The following is a 7233-nucleotide window of genomic DNA, read 5'->3' on the forward strand; positions in this document are numbered from 1 at the left end:
GGGGAATCAGGACTTGATGGCAGAACAGATTTTGTCCTTTGTGAGCTGCTTTGGTACAAAAGACAAAATGTATGTGTGGGCTATTATGCACAGACCTCCTGGGTGACTTCTCAGTGCTTGGTTACATTTTAATTATTTTTGTAATGTAAAAGTGAGCCCACTCTCCTGAGACGAAGTAGCTGTTTCTATTAATCTACCAGGTTACAACAGAGGATCAGCAATTAGCTCCATGCTTTTTATTATGCTGCAATTATTAATAACAAGGGGACTACAGGGGCACTATTTTTCACAGCAAATCCTGTTTGGTCAAGCAGTCAGATGTTTCATTTTGGACTGAACTTGACAGATGCACCAAAGGTGCTGTGAATTGCACTGGGCTGAGAGGAGCCTGGGAGGGGATGTCTCCAACTTAGGTATGCCATATAACATTGCATCACCAAGAGCATCAGTTCCAAGTTTTACACAGAAAAGTTTCAAGTGAAGAACAGCAAGCAACCTTCTCAACCTACCATCATTGCTGTTATACTTAATAGCAGCACAAACTGCTTCTTCAGAATTTCCGATTACTTCTACTGGCCATTCAGCTGCAGGCTGACAGAGTATTTGGGGACTGTATCTTAAATGCTGTTCTTTTGTGTCTCTCATCGTCTGCAAACAGACACTTCTGGGAACAAGACTGAGATATGGACAAAAGTAGACATTACAGCATCATGTTCCAGGCTACCTGTGAACTGTACAAAGTTCATTCAGCATCATTTTTTCCAGGCTATATGTCTGCAGACATAGAACAAACTCAGGGAGAATTATTTTTGCATATTTCCTTTTTACATGGACAAAAATCGTTCTAAATATCATTTTACTGAAAATGCACAGTTACTGAGTATATCTGCAAGAGAATAATAAAATCATAGAATTATTTGGATTGGAAGGGACATTTAAAAGACAACTAGTCCAATTTTCCTGCAATGAACAGGGATATTTATAACTAGATCAGGTCGCTCTGAGCCCTGTTCAGCCTAACCTCAAATGTACCCAGGGACAGAGCATTCACCACCTCTCTGGACGACCTATTTCAGTGCTTCACTACATTTATAATGAAAAACTTTTTTTTTTTTTATATCCAGTCTAAAACTTCCCCCACAATACAAGCATATAGAAAGGATTGTGAACTAAATGCTCAATTCTAGCTTACCTGAATTTTTCAAACCTTGGTAAAATGATTAGATTATCCTTCCAGAAATGGTTTTGTTGATTGTTTCTGGTAACTTCCCAGCAAAACAGAGATTTTAACAACTAAGATTTTTTTAAGGAGTCCTGCTCTTATTTGATAGCTTCTGTGAGGAAAAGAGCTTTACAAGATTAGTGTCCCTCTGAGCAATTAAGTAGCAGGGTCCCCTAATCTCTGAAGTCATACACAAAACAAATTGAGAAGTAGATGTTGCTTCTCTGGGATCATAACAAGTATTTATAGCTTTTAATACATGTGAGCTTACTTGGATCTGTCAGGATATCGTTCTGTGCTAGTGTCAATAGGAGTAATTCTGTCAGTGGAGTTGAGGAGGTGAAATTGGAATGATGACTAATATGTCTTGATTTTCTTACCTGTTCAGGGGAAAAAAAATAAGAGAGCTTAGAGAAACTTTGGAGAACTTTAAATTTTGTAGTTTATTTAACTCCTTCATTAAAAAAAGAAAAAAACAAAAGAAAAGAAAAGAAAAGAATAGAAAAGAAAAGAAAAGAAAAGAAAAGAAAAGAAAAGAAAAGAAAAGAAAAGACAAGAAAAGAAAAGAAAAGAAAAGAAAAGAAAAGAAAAGAAAAGAAAAGAAAAGAAAAGAAAACTCTTGTTTCTTTTTAGTGTCAAGATTATAAGGTTTCTCAATTCATATAGATCTTGTAAAATTATTTTACAATGAACTTCCACTTTTGAAAGTATTATAGAACAGAAAAGCATTCATGTTGATCTACTGTCATATTTATCACTGTTATTAGGTTAACCAGTTTTGACATAGGTCAGGGTGCAGCCACTATCAGGGCTGTGGCAAGGCTGTTTCCCTCTCAAATGAAGCACACTGGTTGTCCCAATGAAATATGCCAATGGACTTTAACTTTTGGAGCCTACCCTACACTCATGTAGTGATACCTAGCACTGCATCTGCCACAGGGAGGGCAGGATAAGATCCAGCAGGATAGGCAGCAATCTGAGAAAAGAGGATTTATGAAGCTGTAAAGCATTCAAACCCTGAAAGACACGGACGTTAAAATCCATTTTTCACTTGGAAATTCCATGACTAAGGAGATTTAATTATCTGTGGGACCATACCATTCTGCAGCCATTTTGAATTTCCTTCTACAAATGTGAGATCATAGAATCATAGAATAGCTTGGGTTGTAAGGCACCTCAAGGATCATCAAGCTCCAACCCCTCCGTGGCAGGCAGGTCCACCAACCTCCATATCTAATACTAGACCAGGGCCCCATCCAACCTGGCCTTGAGCACCTCCAGGGACAGAGCACCCACAGCCTCTCTGGGCAGCCTGTTCCAACACCTCACCACTCTCTTGGCAAACAAAGGTCTTCTCTGAGCATTGCAGCTCAGATGTTATCTCAATCCATCAGAAAATCTTAACCCTGACTGAAAAATCAAGCTTTCCTGAGGCCTGGTCCATCAGCAGTGCCAAGACATTTCCCCTTGGCAATGTTCCTGGACTAGAAGCCAATGAAAAATGCTGCATCCTTGTTTAACACCATTCATTTATCACATGGTGCTGTATTTGGTGAGAAGTGTGTTCCAGGACAAGAATCCCAAACAGGGGCAGTAATAGTAATTACAAATAGTAATCATTCAAAGTGTAAAAGTATAAATAGGAAGAAATAGGAAGAAGTGTAAATGAGGGAACGGGTCATGTCATGAATACAAGTTTTGGAAACTAATGATCATGCCTCTGTGTTTTCAAGCACATTGCATGCTGTATGGCTTTTGGTTGTTTTGGTGTTTTTCTCTTTGTCCTCTCTCTCTCCTTTTTTTTTTTTTTTTTTTTTCCTGCAGTCACATCACTATCTTTATCCAATTTTATTTGATAATGATGCTTGTTCACCTCACCTGTTTGAGCTAGAGGAGTGCTTGCAGTTTTGCATTTTGACTCAATTGCGTTTGCCTCTCAGAGCCACTTGATGGCAGTCATTAATGTGACAAAATCTAATGTACACCCATATGTGTTTGCCTATGGTTATAGTACATGCAGAGTGAATCACCTCTTAGGATCACCAACCTTATATTATCTGCTGCATTGTCCTTAGTGTGATAACTATCTTTTTTGCACAATGATTTTCTATGGTTTTTTGACTTTTTTTTTTAATAGTCTTTGCAAAACATTTCCCAGCTTACAAAGCTCTTCATCAAATGTAAATTCAGTATGAGGAGTGATGTGCTCTGGATGAAACCAGGCTGTTCCCAGAGACTGCAAGTAAAGTTTGCCAACGTATTTTCACTGCCAGCATGATAAATTATATCCACAAAACAGCCTTCAAAATATGTAGGTTTTGTACGTGTTATACTTGGATAATTTTTGGATATCACATACTTGCCATTCAAAATATCTTCTCCCAGTAACTGTGCATGCAGAAGTAGACCACTGCTTTGCACCAGCTCACACATATAAGGATAATAAGGGACAGAAACTTCAGGTTATTAGCTAGCAGAGATGTCATATTGAGTAACTATCAAAACTGTGGTCTTCTAACTTCACTAAGAGATTTCGGACAAATCTACATCCCACTCCTTCCAAAAGAAAAACAACCTCAAATGAAAAACATTGCCCCAATCCCTCAGAAGATAAATTGTGAACTAGAATTCATAACTGTGCATGGTAAGACATGGATTCAGGAGAGATACTGGCTTAAGGTGTGTTACAATTTCCTCTTCCCTCCCCTTGCTGCCTCTACCACTCCCACGGGTGATAAATCACCTGGCTTTGCTCTCCCTCTAGGAGATAATCACCTCATCACCTTTCTTTTTTCCTTGTAAATCCTTATTTTTGCTTTACAGATACTAGCAACTTTTTCTTTCCGATAATTTAACTAATTACCATATCAAGTTCAGCTCAGAACAATTGTTCTTAACCTGAATTTAACACTGGCAGTTGCTGCTTCTCTTTCAAACTGAAAGAAAAGCTTGTGTGTCGGAAAGCGTGACTATTTTTACATTTCTACCAATGGGTTTTAAAAAGATTTTATTTTTCCCCAGCTCTCACAAGCCTTTAGAAACATGCAAGAGCTCTAGGACCATGGGCTATGTTTCATGCCTTGAGAATCATGGCAAATATTTTAAATGCAATTATTTGATATTGCGTTTTCAAACGAATAAATTATCTTTCCCTATTCAAATCTGGACTGAATCTTGTTGAATGATAGAAAGGTCATTGCTCCAAGGTAACTCTACTCCACAGAGAGTGCAGAGTTGTTAAGTTGGGCAGTTGAGTAGTGCCTGGGGTAGCAGACAGGAGATATGAGTCACTCCTGTCTGAACTCCTGCCTTGCTTTCAGCTTTGCACAAAGTCTGAACTCACTGCTCGTGCTACAAATATTCTCTTTGTATTGCATCTCTTTCCAAGGAAATAGGTTGCTCTGAAAGTAGTATCTCCTATTTATTTCCATGGATACTGCAACAGATACAAAGAACATGATAAAACTGTTTGCTAGAGCAAATTCTCAGCTGCAAAACACTTTTTCATCATTGTCACCACCATTGGTGATGAATTTTTGCTGGCAGTGAACAAGAGCTGCATGCCACGCAGCTGTACCAGCAGAGATGACCCACAATTCACAGCTGGTATGATGGTGTCATGGCTGAGAAAATGTTGTCCATACAGTTCTACTTTCACCAATCCAAAAAGATGGAATTCAGAAGGTGCCAAATCTGGACTGTATGATAGGCGTGATTGGCAATGTGCTCCGTGTCTGAAAATTGGTATGGGTCCTGGTGCTTTGGTGTTGCAAGAGAAAGGCTTCTTCTCTTGCCTGACTGGAAGTTTGGAATTTCAGCTTAGTGTAACAATGAAGTGGTCAGATATGATGCTATGTCCACTTTCCATGAAATGCAGAAGGATCCCACCTCTCCTATCCCAAAAGACAGTATATATCATTTTACCTACTGAGAGCTGTGTCTTGAACATTTTCTTCGATGGCAAATTCAAGTCACCAACATAATAAAATAAGAGCCATTACCTTCTGAACAAGCCTCATTTGCAGTAGGAAGAAAATTGTCAGGTTATTTGATTAAAGACAAATGATAATAATAAGCACAGATCAGGAGAGGATCAGAGGAACTACAAGTGAAGGAGCTCAAGATGATTTGATAACCATTGAAAATGGAGCACACTGAACTGCTTGCTCTTAAGGTGTCTAGAGGAAGGACTAAAGCTGGAGAAATTGAAGTGTGAAAATCACTTTTCTGACTAATCCCTGAACTTGTTCAATGCAGCTTGTTCTCTGTCCTTACCAAATTCCAGTTCTGACTGTGATTTGTATGGGTATGCTCTAAATAGGACAACTTGGTCAGGGATGGAGCCATGGCAAACTAGTTCTCTGGGAATGGGATGATAGAAGCTTCACTCTATGTTCCAGAACCCAGTAAATCCTCAACCTCAAACTGAAGTACTCAGCAGAAGCCAAGCAGGAGGGCAAATGACAGGAACAGTCTGTATGATAAATCATTGGTGTTTGCCACAATGGTTCCCTTTCCGAAATTTCACAGGATCAGAGGCTTAGGAGATGGAAAGAACTCTGTAGATTACCTATCTGTTCCAACACCCTCAAGTGGGATGAAACAGAACTCTGTTAACTCCCTATTGCTTGGAAAAGAGATAAATATCAAGTCCTCCCTCTGGAAATGTCTGGAGAAAGAGTCCTTCATGTTGCAACATGGTAGATTTAGCAACTGTCGCCATGGCAGTAAGTGGGGTAAAGCCCTTCAGAGAAAAGCCTTTGGGTCATAACCTGATTTTGGGAGATTTATAATCTTCCTCCATTTTCCTATGCCATGCAATGTCAGCAATGCTCATAAGTGTAAAATTAAGAGCAGCGTACCCAGACAAATAAGATACTTCTCTGAATGGGAAACTCTGTTCAGTCTGATGCTATGTACAACCTAAGACAGAGGCACTGTTTTTTGGGGTTTTGTTTTGTTTTGTTTTGTTTTGTTTGTTTGTTTGTTTTGGTTGTTTGTTTGTTTGTTCAGATTGACTGAATTTCTCTGTTTTAGTCCCCTCCCTGCTTTTTAATAAAGAAATTACAAGGGAGAATCACTCCTTGAAAAATGATGTCTTTCAGGCTGAATGGCTTTATTAACTGTGAGACAGCCTCTCTGAAACCATGCTATCATGTCTGTCCCATACATCCTGAAGAAGTATTTGCCTCTGCATTTGAAGTTTACTGAAAGGTTTATGTGAGAATTTGCCCTGTGATTTCTGCCAATTTTAATGTTTTTTAAAAAATATTAACCATTCCAAAATCAAGATACTGCTCAGTGATTTTTATGGTGAGGGTTTCTATTTAATTACTATCAACAGAAGTATCTGGAGTTGCTTTGTCTGTCTTTTGTGTCAAAAATGTAAATGCCAGAAAGTTGAAAATGCTGTAGACCTGAAGATCTGCTAAAATCCATGTAAGATCCTGTAAATGTCTGGTTCAAGCTCCGTAAAGGGACTTGGAAAATTCAACTTGACTCTTTTCTGATATAAACCTGGGTACAACCACAAGTGCTAGTTGCACAGAAGACACTGAACTGTTATGAACATCAACTACTTTCATTTGGAGAAATCCCATCTTCGTGAGAACTATTTGGAGGAACTGCCTGTTCAAGAGGGTGACACAACGTCTGAGCTGCCTGAGGTGTTCCACCATCCAGCCCGTAGTAGTTGTTGTTTGCATGCTCTCTGTGTATCTCTGAACACTAGACAGCACCCTGGTCACATAAACAGTGTTTGGAGAATTGACTTGAGCTCATTGATGTGACCAAACTGAGCATCGTGACATACCAGAAAAACTGCATTTCAGTCTGGATGAATTGTATTCCTTTTCATTTTTTGCTGTTGTTTGTTTTTCTGAAGATTTACAAGTATCTTACTCTCATTCACATTTCCAAGAAGAACAGCTGACAACTCTCTACCAAGGATGTGTGTTTACAAAGTACCTTCTGCATAGAGTTGAACACTCTTTGAGAAATTATGTATTTCA

Source organism: Centrocercus urophasianus, unplaced genomic scaffold, assembly GCF_019232065.1.
Source record: "Centrocercus urophasianus isolate 14NV4802_14NV808 unplaced genomic scaffold, USGS_Curo_1.0 seq_35, whole genome shotgun sequence".
Classification (NCBI taxonomy): domain Eukaryota; kingdom Metazoa; phylum Chordata; class Aves; order Galliformes; family Phasianidae; genus Centrocercus; species Centrocercus urophasianus.